Here is an 18361-nt window from a genome sequence, read left to right as displayed (position 1 = left end):
CAATGTAAACCAAGAGCTGGATTTGGAATAAAAAATAATTTATGGATGCACGTGGTTTCTTTCCTTTTTACTTCAGAACTCATCAAGATGTAATTTCAAGTGTAATTTTTTCTTTGGAAAGTTCTGTGGAATGTGGGTAAATGTGAGGAATGGTTTGTGATAGGGAGGTGGCAAATCAGCATTATTAATCTTAAGAGTCTGATTATAAATATTAAGGCAATACATTTTTTAAATTCACTAAGTAATAATGGAATTGTTTAATTTTTGCTGTTAATCTTAACAGTATCATTAATGAGATAACTCAGGGTTTAGCATATCTTTTAATCCTGAATTTTTAAGAAGAAAAACTGAAGAAAAAAACCTTCTACTTAAGAGCTTTTTACATGCTCAGAAGGGTAAAATGTTTGATTCCCACACTGAATAATTGTTTCAATTTGCAGTGTTTGCCTTAAGTTGAGCTCTTCAACTCCTCTGAACACACATTTCTCATGGATTGGGTTTTTGCCTGAAGTAAATGAGCTGCTGTTGAATCCCCTCTGGCTTTGCCCAGCAATGGCTACAGGAGGTTGGGTTTTGTTGCTCATCCATGAACTCTCCTCATTCTTGCAGTTCAGGTCCTCACCTCAGGCCTGGGTGTGAAGGTGCTACTGATGCCTTAGGATTTTAGCTTTTATATTTTTCAAATCCTATGCTGCTATAATTCTAAACTCCATATAGAGTGTTAAACTCTCTTCACATTTTGATCAGACAAAACAATCCCTCTAGGCCTGGAACTAAAAGACACCCTACAGCCTCAGGCTCCAAAAAGTATAAACAAAACTGGATTTGGGAGGAGTAAACTGGGGTAAATTACTTCATTATCTGAGGGTGTAATTGAAGGATTAACCCCTGATAAGTAAATGAACCAAACTTATAATTGTTTGAAAAACTGGTGACCATTGCCCATCTTGATGCCTTGGAGCCTTTGGACTGCCCAAGGTGCTCAGTTCATCCCAGCCCAGTCCAAAACCCAAACCCTGCAGTTTGAACTGTGCCAACAGTGCACTGGAAACAGCATTTTGTGTTTGGGGGGGACAGGTGCACTCAGGGAACAAGAGAGCTGAGGAGAGAGGAACAAGTGTAAGGTTTCAGGTGAGTAAAACAGGCAGAGTCATTCTCAAGCTTGGAGCTCAGGAGACCTCTGGGAATGTGGTTATGAATCAAGTGAAATGTGTGGAAACCTGGTTGGGACAGAGCCAAAAAAAAAAAAATATATATATATATATATATATAAATAGAATAACATTAAGTATTTGTTGTTACCATTATCTTTTGGATTGGGGAATAAAACTCGAATAATAAACTATCTCTTGATTTCCTTTACGTTTTCTTGATTTCCTTTTCCAATCATTCTATGGCAAATCAAAAATGAGGAGAAGTAGAAAGAAAAGGTAAATTGCACTATTACTGAGAATAAATTTGTTTTGAATATGTATAACGTCAACAGTGACATTGTTCTTTTGACTTTTTTTTTATTTAAATCAGACCTTCTTTTGGCCTTTAGAAAAGTATTTATTAATGTAGTACACAAAGGGCATAAAGCTTTCGAGTAGTGGGTGAGAAATCAATTGTCTGGAGCTCTGCTCCCCCATCACCTGGGAACAAAAGAGTGTCAGGAATGCTAATTTTGGTTGCCAGGTGTTTGAGGGCTGGGTTTGTTGAAAGCTGAACAAAAGATGACGTTCAACCAGGATTTTAAAAGAGAAGGTTGAGAATGCGTCAGTTATTTTCTAGATTGAGCTGATAATAAACTCACCGTCGAATATGAATAGTCTCAGTAAAGAAAACAAACAGAAAACAATGAAATTTTACCATATCAGTCATCACTGATAATTGATGAATTATGGAGAAATACTGATGATGATGGATTATGACGAATTATGATGAATTACTGGAGCAGAGGAGGCTCGGGGGGCCCTTCTGGCTCTGCACAGCTCCCTGACAGGAGCCAGGGGTGGGTCAGGCTCAGCTCCCAGGGAACCACGAAGAGGGAACAGCTTTAAATTGTGCCAGTGGGGGATTGGAGTGGATATTAGGGCAATTTTTTCGCCAGAAGGGTTGTTAAATGTTGGAAGGGGCTGTGCAGAGAGGTGATGGAGTCCCCATCCCTGTTTAACAGACACGGGGATGTGGCACCTGGGGACACGGTTTGGTTGTGTCTTGGCGGTGCTGGGGTAAAGCTGGACTCGATGTAAAATCTATTTCTGATTTTCAGGCCGATCATCCCCATTTCAGAACCCCAAATCTGCTCTCTGCCCACGCTCCCCCGGCAGTGCTGGGGCTGCGGTTCAGGCTCCCGGTGCTTTCAGAAGGATCTGCTGCTGCTGGGGGCTGTGCAGGCTGGAAATGTCCCTTTCCTTGAGGGACACCCCGTTCAGGCAAGGCAGAGCTCTCCCACTATTGCAGCAGAGAGCAGCAGGTGTCACTAGAGCCCTTCCCAACGCTCCAAGGGAATCTCATTCCAGATGCAGAATCTGCTCACTGCGACTGCTCCTGCAGTCATGCGTTTGGTTTTTTTTTTTTCCTTCCTGTTTGTAGAAGCAAAAAATTAATATGTGGAATTTTTAGCTTTTAGCCTAGGATGATTCAGATCTATAATATTGGTGTATTTAAGCAACTTAGTTGGTGTTGGAAAATAATTTTCAGGCAATCTTTCATAATAAAATCCTGCTTCATGTTTTGTCCTAAAACCACTTTGTGCTGGACTTTCACCTTTTCATAGTTAATGTAATTCCTGTTTTGCTGCAAAGTCTTGATTTTCAGTTCTGCAGCACATCACCCAGCCATGCAATATATCCTGCACCTTCCACTACCTAATCACTTCTCCAGTGCAGTTCACTAGGAAAGGTGGTTGTGTGCACATGCACCTGCTGTCATGGAAATATGGGCCATTGATACTTGAAAAATAGTAAAAAAATATTGAAAAATGATGGATTTGTTATTCGGTTTGTTTTTTGTTTTTTGTTTTTTTTTTTTTTTTTAAGCAACCACCATAAAGACAGTTGTTTTTAAAGAAAAATATTTGAGCTTTGCAGATTGCCCCCTTTCCAAATGTATCCCCCAGCTGGTCCCCAAAGATGGGATTGGTTGACTTTTCAGCTCTGGGAAGCTTTGAGCTGGCTGCCCAAGGAGGGCTGTGGTGTCCAGCATTATCCCTTTGCATGGGCTAAAGCCAGAGGAGATGATTTGTCTGCCTGACATCTGATCCACAGCTTCCAGCAGCTGAGCAAAATAAAAATAAGCTGTACATGTTAATTCAGGGTAGGAATTGTTTGAGTTGCCATGGAAGAAGGGTGGAAAGCAGGTGAGGATTGTAACATGATGGAAGCATTGCAATAAGGCTGATGAGATGCAGAGTGTCCCTCATCAGCGTTGGTGATTGAATCAAGGCTTGCTGACATCCCCATCTGTGAGGAAACCCCCAAACTCTCATTTTGCTTTTACTGATGCACTGCTGGGTTAATGGTTGGACTCCATGGTGTGAAAGGTCTTTTCTAACCTAGGGAATTCCATGCTAGCACCAGTTCAGAGCTGTCTGGTGGGCAGATCCTGTGAGAAGAGGAAGGACAATGAAGGTCAGTAAATGACTGGTACAATTCATCATCTCTCAGCCAGTCTCCATGGATCTGTGTCAGCTGAGGAACAGGGGCAGACCCTGAACCTGCAGTGAAGGGTGGGCAGCTCTGCCTGTTTGGGGTTTGATTCCTTGTGCATGCTGCAGGTAATTAAAATCCTCATCATGTTCACATGTTGGGTGCCCTTGGGACAGGCAGGAGGGGGCTGTGAGGGACAGGGAGGGATGGCTGTGCTGGTCAGGGCTCTGGGATGAGCCTGGCACCAGTAAGAGGGCAGTGGTGACCACAGTGACCATCACTCATTACCCACCCAGGGCTCTGCAGAGGCATCACCAGGGTGTGTTTCCAGCTGACAGCTCCCAATTGTTTCCTCACCAATTACCGTGCCCAGGCCTTGATAGCACAATGAAATGTGCCTCCTACCCATCACTTCATCTCTGTCACACTGGCTGGGTGCTCAGTGTTTGTTATGACTGGGAGAACTTCAGCGGCATCAGAAAAATAAGCAAGCCTGTCTGGTGTGAAAGGCTTAAAGACAGGGTGGATGCTGTTAAATAAAAATGCCTCCGTCCAGATGAAAATGTACATGGAAAGAAAACCTCACAGACCAGCTGAGCCCTCTCAGCTCTGTCTTCATTTGGGACTCAGTAGGGGATTAAAAGAGCAGGAACTTTTCTGTTGCTAGATATCTTTATACTTAGTAAACTATTCAGCCTTTGTTATAATTTATTCATTGTGGTGTAGCATAGTCTAAAATATCAGCCCTTCCCTCTCTGTCCTTTTACATTCGCATTTTTGATGCCTCTTAATTCATTATTTAAGCAGCCTGCGTTCTGCTTTACAAACACCCTCCTCCCTGGTACCTTCATGCTCCTGGTTATTTGTGTATCTGTGTCAGCAGCTTTCCAGCAGGGAAAGGGAAGGGGCAGGGTGGGATGCTGGTCCTCCAGCTGTCATCCCCTGCACCCATCCCGGCTCCTCTGCTTGGGGAGGAGCAGAGGGCTGGGCGGTGGAAGGGGCTGAGCAGCCAGAGGATGTGCTGGAGTGATGCCCCATGTGCTGCTTTGGGGGCTCAGAGTTCCCTGACAGAGAAAGGCTCATTGTCACTTTAGGGAGGGTGGGACAACGGGACACTGCAGCTCTTGGTGCGGTGGAACCTGCCGGGACTCGGAATCCCCTCCTGGCACTGTGAAAATCCAAACTGGCAGCACATCCCACCCTGCAGAAATGTCTGAGTCAGCGCTGGTGAGAGGCAGGGGACCCCTTTGATGGAGGTGCAGAGAATCCCCTGCCTTGTGGCTAATTACAAAGTTGGATAGCTGTCAACAGGAACATTTGCAGCTGAAGAACAGTGTGTGCATTGTGAAGTGTGAGCGATGCTCTGATTGGAATTCCTGCAGCAATCTGTTTGCTCCCTGGATGAGGTGTTTGAAATGCTGCCAAAGGTGTCATTCCCCCAGATTCCAGGGGTAATGCCTGCATCCAGGAACGGAGGGTCATGCTTCCAGCACTGCCTTTCCCTAACAAAAGAAAGCTGGGTAGATAGCTCAGTTCAGAGTATTATAGCACTCCCCTAAGAAAAAGAAGTAAAGGTTAAGTAAATTGAGAGGAACACAGATGTTCCAAACCTCCTACTTACAGGCCTTGCTTGCAAAAATGCCCTGGATATTATCTATTCAATGCTTTTAACATTCCAGCCAAATAAAAGGTTGGGAATATTTGACCTGTTAGTGTGTGCTTCAGAGAGAACATTTTCAAATGCTGTGTGATAAATCAAGCTTTACTAACTTAATAGCCACAATGTTTTCTTTTTGAGTCAGGAACCCAGGAGAGAATCTAGGACTAAAAAAACAGCTGAGAGCCTTCTGGCCATTAAATGTAAGTTCTATTGTATTGATCAGATTTGAAAGCATTTAATATTAGCTTTGTGCAATGACATCAGCTGAGGATGCTGCTGTCACTTTGGGGACAGCAGGAGGAAGCACAACCCCTGCAAGGCAGGAGCTTGTTCTCAGCAGGAGGAACTTGGCTAAGGACACCCCAGATCCCACTGACTCAGTGCTTGGCTAAACACTTTTACCTTGTCTTGCAAATAATAAACAATTTTGCTTGTTTCTGTAGCTTTGGGGGTTTGCCCCCTCCTGACAAAACAGAGTTTGCTTGTAGCCATATTTGCTTTCTCCCAGCTCTCCAATATCATATTTACACAGTCAATACTCTTCTGCTGGCAGATTATTTTTAATAGAGTGCTTTATTAAAGTGTCTTTCAGGAGAGTATTTGCACTGCAATGCACTGCTGTGTGAGAAGGGTTTCTCCTGAATGCACCAGTACAGTCACTTCCTTATCAAATTTTGTGCTTGGAACATTTAGATGAAGGAGGATGAAAGGGAAGGTGACTGTAGACCCTGTGTGGATCCTTGTGCAAATCCCACCATGGGCAGGGTCTTGCTGGACACTGACATGTTGTGAAATAAGTACAGCACATTCCATGCAGCTTTTTTTTGTCCCCCCAATTACCTGTCCATCACATTTTAAATTATTTCTTTTAATTTTCTTTTTTCTTATGAGAAGAAACCCCAAATTTCTCTCCCTTGGGGGCAAGTGTCAATTAACCTCCAGTATATTCTGTTTCTCCTGGAGTTAACCAGACCCTAGCTGCTTCTTTTTGATGTTATTTTTTGTCCATCCTTTGGACTTTTCCCTCAGCCTGAGATGGAGGGTGTTGGCTTGCACTGCCCATGCTGAAACCCACAACTCATCCCACCTGAGACTTCAGTGGCACTAAGATAACATGAGGGGAAGGGTCTGATGGCACTGGAGATGGGAACCCTTCTGCTCACCACTGTCCCAGCCAGCACTCCACAGAGAAAAGTTTAGATCTGCTGTAAGCAGCTCCATTTAATTCTGCTCCTTTTCACTATTAATTATCACTGGAAACAGTTTCCAATGAATTAAAATCCTTGTGTCTATGGAGGAGTAGGGCTGTTCTGGGTGGGTTTATTTTTTCTGTATGTCTGCTCATGCAGATTTCCTGAACCCCTGCAATTTCCCTAGCTTCTCTCTGCTATTTGACATTTATTCTTTGTGTACTTTTCCATCTCATTAATTTATTAAACATCAATGATGATGCAGGTCTTAGATCCACTTAAAAATTAACCACCTACGCCTGTCTCCTATCCAGTTCTTGAGTCATGGCAATATTTTCTCTCTCCTGGATATTTTGACTTATCAACAGACCCTTGCTGGTGCCTGTGCCTGAGATGATTTTAAAGATAATGTGATTTCTGAGTTTCCCATATTATTTTCAGATTTGCTTGCAGAAAGGAACAGTTTTGCTCTGTAGAAATGTGTTGTTCAGCAAGGTGTGTGTAACTTCTGCTGACTTCCCAAAATAATCAGCTTTTTTGGCAAGGAAAAAAAAAAACTGTGGCTGGGAAATTCATTTGTCTTGAGCATTTCTCAAAGAAGGGGGTTAATGGGAAGGGATCTCCATGCTGGCAGCTCTGTTGCTCTCCTCTTGCAGAGCTTTTGGGTGAAACCATCTGGCCCTGAGAATCTGCACTTTTCTCTGTGTGCTGACTCAGCAGATGCTGCACCCCTCATCTGTAAGAAACTCCTGGTGTCCCTCATGCTAAATCCATTACTTCAATATCCTCCTTTACAGGGCTGCTTGATTCCTGTCCACATTCCCAGATTTATTTATTTTTTGATGCCTTCTCTCTTGGTACAGAAGGCAAAATAGATCACTCCAATGTACCACAGCCCCTAAAACCTGATGGTGCAGTCAGAGTTCACTGCTGAACTTTGGTCCCCAGAAGGTGGGAGCTTCCCTCCTTGGAAGGAGCCCTTCCAAAAGCCACCTCTGAGTTGCTAAGAAACAACTTGTCACTGTGGCATGGGCTGTAGGCAGTTTTGTACAGGTAATTAGAAGTCACTCCTGCTTTATTATTAACTATTTGTTGACTTTTTTTTTCTTTTAAATAATTTTCCTCTGAGTCCCCAGAGCGTTCAGCACTCCTGGTACATCTGCATCAATTATGCATCATCTGTGTGATTTTTCTTCCTGTGGAAACTTGGCTTGCAGAGGCTCTTTGTGATGCTCTAGCCATGACCTAACCCTCCTGTGCTGAATAATTCCTACCGAGACAACACAGTTTCCCTGCTGTGTTTTCCACGCTGCTGTGTCTCAGCAAGGCAAATAAATCAGGCTGTCTCCCACCACCAGGCAGCCTTGTTTGCTCAATTTTGCCATTCCATTTCTTGCTTTATTGAATAAGCATGTATTTATGTACCTTGTGTCCTTTCTCTGCCTGCCCATTTTTTATTGAACTCCTCTCTCGGCCACACGGTTGGATTTTCCTGACAGAGCTTTGGATCTTAAAATGCTATTTCTTCAGACCAGCTGTCACTTCTGTCCTAACCTTGTCCCATGAGGTCTCTGTGCACTGCTTATGTGTCTAGCTCTGCCTGCCCCTTCACCTTCTCTTCAGCTCTTTTAGTTTTAATACCTCACACATCAAATCTGGTTGGGGTTTTCCCCCCCTTCCCTTTAATTAGGGTGACTCTTCAAGAACCAGCAGCCCTACAATGAGAACCCCTCCACAGCCTTTATGTTGATTCTTCTGTTTGCTGCTACAGCACCAAGCTTTGGGGATTAGCAGGGTGATGCTGCTGCACCTGCCCCAGCCGTAAATCTCCTCCCCAGCAATAGGAGCAGTCTCCAGCCAGGCTGAGGGGTTTATTTCAGCTCACCCCAGCCTGCTCTGGAGCTCCAGGGGAGTCTCAAGCTCTGCTTGGCTGGAGCCCAAGCTGGGGTGGCTGGGGAGAGATGTGGGAGTGCAGCCCAGAGAGGATCTGCTCCCACCCCACACTCTGTCATCCCCCACACGAGGAGCTCAGGCTTTAGGACTGGAGAGGGAGGTTTTTGTGCTGAATCACCCATTTGGGATCACGCCACTTGTCAGGATTTCCCCCCACCCCCCAAACCCCATTTCTCTCAGGAGAGCACTATGAGGCTTTGGGGATGTGGGGGAACAGAAAAACCTTTTCCCTAAGGGCTCATATTGCTGCTCAGTGACCAGCTGCCAAATTCAATGTCAGGAGATGCTGAGACCTGTGGGGCTGGGAGTCAGTGCCTAATGAAGGCACGTCAGGCTGGGAATGAGGTTTTTATACCCTGCACAGCAGAACTCTGGGATGTTATTTATAGCTGCTCACTTGCACCTCAAGCACCTGTAGAGACTTTATTCTCCAGCCCCTCAGTGGAATCACAAATGACAGAAAGAGCTGAAGATGTAATGACCCTTGAAGTAGGAGAAATTATTTACCAAACCGTAGATAAGGCGACAGATCTCTCCTGCACTGTGTTTAGGGCATTCAATCTATTGCAGATGTTACCATAGTCATGCTGTTTAATTTAAAATTGCCCTGCCTTCCTTGTGTCTCAAATTCTTTTCTTGGGAAACTAAATCCTTTCATAACCTAAATGCAGCAGAGGAGATGAAAGTGGCTGGTCTGGGGATGTATATGGCCATTCCAAGGCAGCTCTATGTAATTGTTTTTTAAATGGACATGCTTGCTCAATTTTTTTTTGGTCTGGTTCATCCTGGTTTTGTTGTTTGTGATATGTCTTCTGACATATGCTCCTTGTCTAGGAATGAAAAGCTACCAAGATTAAAAACCTTTATTAATTTATAACTGGCATAGTAAGAGCTCTTCTCATTTTACTGACTTTGTGACCTCCATAGCAGATATAATGCAGGGATTAAAAAGGAATGGTTACTGTTGATTTCTTGGAATAATTTTCTTTGTGTATGGATCAGAAGAACAAGGATTAACAAAATTATTAGATATTGGAGACAATAGCCAAATCTGTTTACCCTTAGCTTTTAAAATCTGTCTCTTAATAGGCCAGGTGACTCTAAAATAGAAGACTTGCCACTCTCTTGAACAGAACATGGTCCCCTCTCCCAAAAATCTTGTTCACTTCAGACCAGTTCCTCACTACCAAATACCCAATAGGTCTTTCTCCACTGAAATCAAACCTGGCTTCATCTTCTTATGGAGGTGCAAGACATGATATGGTTGGTCCTCATTTGTCATGTGTGCTTTCAGCAGCAGTGCCAAGCAGGGAGTTGTGTAAATCTCTCCAGAGCTTTACTAACCATTTATCAACCACATGTGAGCACTAATTTTAGTTTTTCCCCTACTGAGACAAGGTTTTGGAAGTGCTCAATGGATGTCCAACACATGCAGGTGGAGATAACTCTGGGGATTAATTTACCTGTGACTTTATCAGGGCTCAGTGAGACCCATGGGATAAGAGAGGCCTTTTACCCACAGCTCCTGCAATGTTCTTCCTGGTGGTTTTGCAATCAAAGCTGTCAAGGAAAATGATCTACAGGCAGTAGCTTGATTATATTTGTCCTGAGATACTTCTACACTAAAGGATTTTCAAGTTTTAATCAGTCTGCATTAACCGTGGTGCTCTTGTAGTTGATCATGGAAAGAAAGCAACTGTTGATTGCACTAAAAGCATTAAGTGACCTCTGCTAATTAAAAGATAATGTCAGTGCAACTGAGTGGAGTGCCTGGGTCTTTAGCCTTTTAGATAGACACTAAATGAAAATCAAAGAGTTTGGAGGAAATATTTGTGGTAAAGTTAAGAGACTTGTTTGTGGAAATAGCAGGTCATGTTTCATAAAAGTTATTTAATCCATTAATGATACCTAATATGCCATAGAACCAGCAATTTGCTGAAAGAGAACAAGCTCCCTCCCGAGTTGTGGGATGTCTTTACTTACTCTGCCTTAATTGGGGCATTTTGCCTGGGAAGTCTATGATATAGTGAATCCAGTGTCCCTCTATTGTCCATAAATAAACCAAATACTTTTCCTCACAAATGCAGGTCACCTTTTAAATGACCCAGACGTTCAGGGTTAAGTTCTGTGTTCAGTAATAGTGTAGTCAGTGTCTACAAATGCAGCCTTGCCTTTTTTTCTTTAATCTAGGTGTCTGGGAGAGAAAACAAAACAGGTAGAATAACTATGTACAAGCACATCCCATGCTTCTTGGACACCATTGCTGGTAAACATTATCTTCTGCTTTCTATATTTATAGAGATGCAGAATGGAAGCCCTTTGGACAGAGAGGCGGTGGCACAAATTCTCTATGAAATCACATGGAAATGCTGTTGTGTTTCCCAAGGAGCACCAGTGTCCAGAGAGCTCTTGGAGGAGGTGCCAAAGCAGTTGGTAAAAGTGTGGGATAATTTTTCAGATGTGTGCCTCACTCTGACTCCTTCTTCTTTGAGAAGAAAAAGAAAGAAGGAAAGTTAAATTTTTTTTTTCATGTGGAAGAAGTTAAATCCCACATGGGAATAGAGAAGGGAACTTAATGGTTCAAATTGTGGTGTTGAGAATGAGGCTGACTCCATGCACAAAGCAGAGGCTTCACGGGGAGGAGAGGGGAGGTGTCTGCTTCTCTTCAGATTAAAAGAAATGTTCTGGAAGCTGAAGGTAATTTCTTCCAAGGCATTTGTAACCGAGCTTCACAGCTGCCAGATTGCATTTGATCACATCCAGCAGCCCGGGGTGAGGAGGCTGCAGGGTGAGGAGCAGCACACACTGGGTGTGAGCCAGCCCTGGCTGAGCTCTCTCCATCCAAAGGTTCTCTCCAGGCAGGAGGTGCCTGATTTGCCACCATCCCAAAAGCTACAGGATGAGCTGGGCTCAGCCTCCAGGGTATCAAGATTAGAGGACAATTTTCAGACACGGAATATTGATTTTTCCCAGTGCCAGCCACCCACCTCACAAAAAAATTTTGTTCATCTGAAGGGAAATGGAAATGCAAGCCTTTGATACAAATATCCCATTTAAAGAATATTTCCTTCATCCCCCACCCCCACTGGCAATAGAAAGTTACATTTACTTATGTGAAACTGGAAAAATTTTAACTTTGAAAACTTTCAGCTTTGAGAAAATGCCCTTTCTGTTCGCCCTTAGCACTGAACTTTGTGGAATCCACCCTTTGTTGTACTGAGGTCTCAGCAGTGCCTGATGCCCCATTTCTCTCTTTTCTGTTTTACAATTAACCATTATTTTCAGTATTTTTAAGAGCAATATGCACACCTGAAAATATTTTAAAGAAACTATTTTAAAAGGTTATAAAAAATAAAATAAATACTTGGCATCCAGATTCTTGGAGTGCATGATGAATATTTTAACAGCAAAAAATCTAGCTAGAGAGAAATGAAAGGATTTAGTGCTCTAAATAAAACTCTTTGTGGGTTTTAATGTGCAAAAATGGACAACAATGGCTTTAAAGCCTCTCCACAAATACTTACATCTCTGCCCTGGTGTACTCTGTATATGTTATATCCGTAGCCAGTAATGGTCTGTTATGTCTTTTCAGGTGCTGAGGGAAGGTATTACACCAGTTTTCTCCTCTAGGACTTTGCATAATAACCTTTAGGCTCTGAGCAGAGGGTTTGGACCTTTGGGAAGACAATTGTGGATGTAAAGCTCAGGTTTTGTATCCTGTGGTGGAAAGTGGAGACCAGAGAGAGGGGAGGGAAGGGATATTTGGGAATGTGATTTTCCCCACAGAGGGGCTCAGCCAGCATAAAGTGGGGAAAGCTCTGTGCTCACAGAATTTCTGATTGTCTTGTGGCTGCAGTGAGGCTTCAGACCAATGTGGGATAAGGTTTGATTGTGTCACTGCTTAATGTTTCCATTTCTTCCCCTCCCTCACACACATCCCCACACAGCTGGGAAAGAGAAGCTTTCTATGGTATCAGCTGTGACAGAGGTGGAGCATTACTGGAGTTTTATTTGTGTAATTGATCAATTCACTAGCTGAGAAAGCCTTTATTATTTTTTTAAATTAACCAAAAGAATTAGTGTCCATGAAACATGTATTTCTGCAATTATTTTGGCAAAATAATATCTTTGGCCTGAGCAGGAGCCCTTCAGTCCTGCTGTAAAGTTGCCTTTCACCAAACCCTCCTGCTAATCCAATCTCATGTATTTTCTTCCTTGCTGTTATAGAAACTCCTATTGCTAAATGTAGTGAATGCAATTGTTAAAGTGATGGTGCCAATATAAATTATTAAAATTACACAGAGTAATAAAAATGTGCTGCGTATAAAAAGACACAGAATAAGGCAGTAGGACTTAAGCATTCAAGTTACTTCAGAAAATTCTCTATATCTATAATCTGCTGTACAACTGGTACAGTACCAACAGTTGGGTTTTGTCTTTACATGTTTTCTAAAGCAGAATGTTTGGATGCCATACTTTCCAGGCTTCTAGCTTTCCTTGAAGAAAATGAGATTGTCTGAAGAAAAGAAATCTGCTCACAGGTTTTCAATAATTTTTGGAAACATCTTGGGTTGGAACATTAAAAACATAATGCCAAAATTGTAAGTTACTTCTGAAAATCTGTGTGGTTGGTTTGTAACAAGCAGCATTGATAAAATTTGACAGTGAAGATCACTTTGTGTCAAAGATATTAATCAAGTATGTAAGGTCTGTTTTCTTGTTATCAAAACAGAGGAGATCTTGAGAAACATGAGAAACCTATTTCCCCTTCACTATAAATTAATAAAAATAATTCATTTGAGGTTTTTCTGTCTTGCAGCAGGCACTCAGAGTATGGACATGGGAAGTGCTATGGAAAGTTGGAAAGAGACATTAAATAGCACAGATGCAAGGTTAGTGTTATTAAAAAAAAAAAAAAAAAAAGGAGTTCAGTGCATAATCTCAGCCCTTGATGGAGAAGATATAGTGAAATGTTGACTTTAATTGCCATGGGACATAGATTAGCAGATGGTCCCATGGATAGACTGCTCTCCATGTCTATAAATAGCATAAGTTAATTTATGCAAGATCTTCCTTTTCTTTTACAGCTATCTCCCAATGTGTCAATATCTTATTGGCAAGGAAGCATCCAGCCCTGGAGAGGGAATGGAGACCCTGTTTCCATCCCTGGTGTCGTGTGATTGTGTTACAGCAAAAAAAACATCTGATCAAATAACTCCTGATTGAACAGACAGGCTGTGACAGTCTGATCTGAACGCACCTTCATTTCAAAAATAACTATCAGGTATCTGCAAGTCAGCTGGAATAATGGCTGGGAGAGTGGGAGAGCTCAGAGCACAGCTCAGAGCAGGGTCAGGGAGCTTCTCCCAGCTCCATCTCAGCCTGCTGATGCTGTTTTGCTTTGCACATCTCATCTTCCTTCAGCTCCCACCTCCCCACTGCTGGGTGAGCTCCTCTGCTTGAGATCTCTCTGCCACAGTCACAGCTAAGTGGCCAAAAGGTTTTGGGAGCTGCCATGGCTGTGTGCAGCCAGAAACCTTCATCCTGGCCCCCCTGTGTCAACTCTGACCCCCCTGACCTGCAGACCCTGGTGCCACAGCTGCCTTTAGCTCCTTGTCATTGGAGCTCTTTTTTCTCTTTACTGGGTTCACCAGGCCTCCCACTCTGTCTCTCTCTGTCCAGTTTCTGTAATGGAAATCTCTCTTTTTGGTTCACAGCTTTGGTTCCTCTGTAATTCAGGAAGCCTCATGTTTGGGACTGCCATGGAGTAGTTTAGTACCAGAATCTCATGGATATTTCTGCTTCTGGGCTTGTTAAGCCATTTGTGCCTTGTCCAAAGTGTTCCTAGAGTCCCTCACTTTTAAGCTCTTAATCCATCATTGTGCAAATGTTGTCATTATAAATCAGGGTCCAAGCAACCTTTTTGTCCAGTTTTCCCTTGCTACTACAATGAATTAAAGAGGTACCAGTAAATATGTAATATGCATAGAATTTTCCAAGCCACCTAAGCACAGGAGGTATTTTAAGTCAGAGCACTTTGTTTCCTAACAGTGCCATGGTATCTCTAAGCCCCACAGAAGGGTTGAGCCATCCCCCTTCACCACCTGGACAGGTAAATGAAAATGTGACTGTGCCTTTTTGAGCCTGATCTCCATAAAAATCAGACACCAGAAATATTGATAGATCAAGGTCCACAACCTGCTCCATGGTAAATCTGAACCCCCTTTGGTTCAGCAGGGATATTCTGGATTTACCTACATGTAATTTAGAGCAGATTTTGGACCCTGCCCATGAGCATTATGCCTTTCCCTACAGGAAGGAAGATTGATTCTGACCTTACTTAAACTAAGCAGCTTTAATCATTTGGTATAGAAACACCAAGACTGGGCTGGGGGCTGGGGACACAGACATGGGAATCCTATAATCTTTGGTTAAGTTGTAATGAAATTGTCCAGGATGAGAAGGAAACAGATGGATTCTGATTAATTTCTCACAAGTGTAGACCTCAGCATCCGATGTAACATATGTGGTGAGCAAATGTCACTCATGCCTCCAAAGTGCAGAAAAAATCACTATTGTCAGGATATATTCATTGGCATATTGGCTGCTGAACTCCCAAGGGTGCAAGGATGCTGTGCATTACATTTAGTCCTGAATTAAATATTCAGAGGCAGAGATACCTAACCCTTTCCTGTATGCCTCACTGGTTATCACAGTTGAGCTTAATGAATTGAAAGAGGGAGGGGAAGGGAGAATTCCCCCCCTCCTTTGTAAATCATTATTTACTGTGGAAGGAATATCAAGATGAGTTGGTATTTCTGCTTTAGAGTGTTCAGCTGCCTACCAATAGAGCCTGAGTTAGGGAAAATAATGCAGCTTTGAGCTGTAAATGAGCAACTACACGACTTTCATCTCGTATTGATAGAAATCAGAGCACAGCTCTGTGTTTGTGGAGTTGTTCTGGGTTTTGTCACTTCTATAATCTATTCCATGTAATTGCATATTTAAAGAAAATGTAGTTCATTTATTGATTGCCACTATATTGTTTCAGGCAGGTAAGATAAGAGGCCAGAGCTGCTTTCTCTTGTCTCCACATAGTCTTAGGGAGTGGAAGGAGCAATGCATGTGAGTAAAGCGAGGCCCCATCTGTGCTGAGGAAAGAGATTCATTACAGCTGACTTGTCCTGTCAGAATTACTGCCCCAGACTGTTTCTGGGAAAAGGATGTCACTAAGATATCTATTAGAGTATTTCAACCACAAACTTGAGAAACAAGTATTGAGCAGTGGGGCTCCTCTGGGGCTCAGGCTCTGCCCTTGGGTGCAGCTCCCCACTTCCAGTCACTCCCTCTGCAAAATCAAGCAATATGTCTGTCTATCTTCTCTTCTAAAAATTAATTCCTCATTACAAAAATGGGGGAAAATTAATGTTTTTCTCTCTAGCTCACTGTTGGTTGAAATTTAATGTCCATCTTAACTTGCATATTTCCCTTTTCACCTTTGGCAAACGCTGCTGCACTCACGTTATGAGCTGGTTTGGTTGTCTTCATGATATCCTACTTAACAAGTGAGTGGGCATAATTTTTTTTTTTTGTGGGGAAGCTGAATCATCTCAAAAGGAGTTTTTTTTTCTGATTGAGGAAGATGTGTCTGATAAGGCTGGGGAGATCTTGAGACAGCCACATTGTCATTTCAGCCAGTGCTGTCATACACTGGTTGAAATCAGCTCTTCACCTGCAGCCTTTTGTTTTTTCCTGAATGGAAGATGCAGCAAAGCTCAGTAATAGCTGGAACTCCACTAAACAGTCCCCATCTGCTGGAGTCATAACCTTCATTCTGAGACCTCTAGTTATGGAAAACTTGACCTGAGGTTTTAGTTTCCCTTTCCCACTGTTCAAAGTTGTGACCTGTGCTGGACTCTGGGCTCCTCTGGCCTCGTGGAGCACAGCAGTGCTTGGTTTGGCTCCTTTGCTCATTAGAGATAACTCATAGTCTCTGTGCTTAAACCTTTAAAAATTCTAATGAGACAAACACACTCTGTTTTCTCAGGAAGCTGATATGAAATTTACTGTTGGTTTTGCTAAAATTTCTGGGTTTTTTTTCTTTTCTGGGTTGTTTCCAACATTTTTTCCTGTCATTGCCTTGACTATGTACCAAAAGGAGGTAACAATTTGTTCATCTGCAAATCTTGTGAACACAGTGCTCTTCTTTGTCAGATGGAAACTCTTGTTTTCACTTTTTCTTTTTTTTCCATGGTGCCTGACAATGCATCACTTACAGCTCCCTCCTTTAAGCTGCAGTCAGTGCAATGAGTCTAAGTTTGATAATTGCTTATTGCATCCAGACTGCACAAGGCAAAATCACTTAAATCCTCCAAAGTCACTGAACGAGACTAAACCATCTCATTTTTCCTTGTTTACCACATGGCACTGGAATTCCCTATAAATGTTACAGTCAGCTTTGCTGTCCTGGAGACCAGGAGCTGTGCTGGGACTCCTTGGCCCATAAAAGTGACATTGCAGAGCAACATCAGGACTTTTTGACCCAGCTTGTGTTGCATGAAAAACACAGTCTCATGATGCCACCCCAGCTAAATACATGATTTGCTGGACAAACCTGCCCACTGCTTTGCTTGGCAGAGGTTTTTGTGGACAACCAGGCAAGCCTGAAGCCATGGGAAGAGGTGAAGCCAAGGAGAGTGGTGGGAGATGAATTTGTGGGAAAGATAGAATGGTAGGTGTGGAGCTTTGTGTTAATTAATTGCAAAGCTGCAGAGAAAATGAATATAGAACCAATACAGAATTATCTTGTGACCAAAAAGATTTCCCTAAATCAGATAAATGACAATCTGGTCACTCAAGTGAAGTTGTTTTCAAGGAGCAGAGATGAGGATGGGACCTGAGTGCATGTTGCCTTTGTCTCTCCAGCTGAGGCATCACACATGAAAGTCCCAATCCCTGCTTCCTGTGTACAGCAAACCAGTAGAGATATAAAATTGGGGCATAATGATGAATGAAACTGTGGGATGTGTCTTGATTATCCCAGGTTTCTAATGTATAATTGAATTATTTTCTTAAGTGTATTTCAAGCCCTTTGATTTTTGGCCTCTGTTTTTAATTACTCAGCCCCCTCTTGCCCTTGTGCATTATTATGCTGCTCATTAGCATTCAGTGAGACTACAGAAGTTTGACTTCTGAATAAAGTAGCGTACAAAAGAGAAGGAATGCTTTTTATCTTACCACTTAATAATTTAAATGGAACTCTTTTCTTTAATCAATGTTTAATAGTACAATAGTTGTTTGTTTAAACTGTGCTTTGCCTAATTTTACAAACAAAAAAGAGAGGCAGGATAAACATGTTTAGAAATAATAAGCTTTGTAACCATTTTAATCTTCAGAAGACTTAAAATATCTCCAGCACTTCCAATGTCTGTTCATCTCAACAAGGCAGGAACGTGGGCTCTGGATGTCTCTGTATCATTTATGCAGCGTTAAGAAGCACCAGCCTATTTTTTATTTGAGGGAAGCAGAAAACCTTGCTAATTGCAAAACTGAAAGCTACTCAGCAGCGTTAATATTGTTGGCATGGCCGCCAGCTGTGATGATTAGGATGTGTGACAGAGGGAGAGATAATTTGATCACAGGCCTGGGGACCAGAAGCTCCTGTGTCCTGCTCCTTCACAGTGCACCTGCAAAGGCAAGGAAAATACAGGGGGAGATTTAGTCCAGCCCCAGAGCTCTCAAGCTTTCTGGGAGGGTGCTGCAGGGCACGGTGCATGCCGAAAATAAGGGTGTAACTGCAGGGTGAGGGAGGGGATGGGAGACCAAGCCTGGGCATTGACTTGCCAGAGGAAAGAAAGAGGTTTCTGGGGGGTAGTGATTTATTACTAATAAGACAGTAATTAATAATCAGGTGTGAGGGCTCTGCT

This window comes from Erithacus rubecula (assembly GCF_903797595.1).
Source record: "Erithacus rubecula genome assembly, chromosome: 13".
Classification (NCBI taxonomy): domain Eukaryota; kingdom Metazoa; phylum Chordata; class Aves; order Passeriformes; family Muscicapidae; genus Erithacus; species Erithacus rubecula.
The sequence above is the reverse complement of the archived record's forward strand: the minus strand, read 5'-3'. Positions refer to the sequence as shown.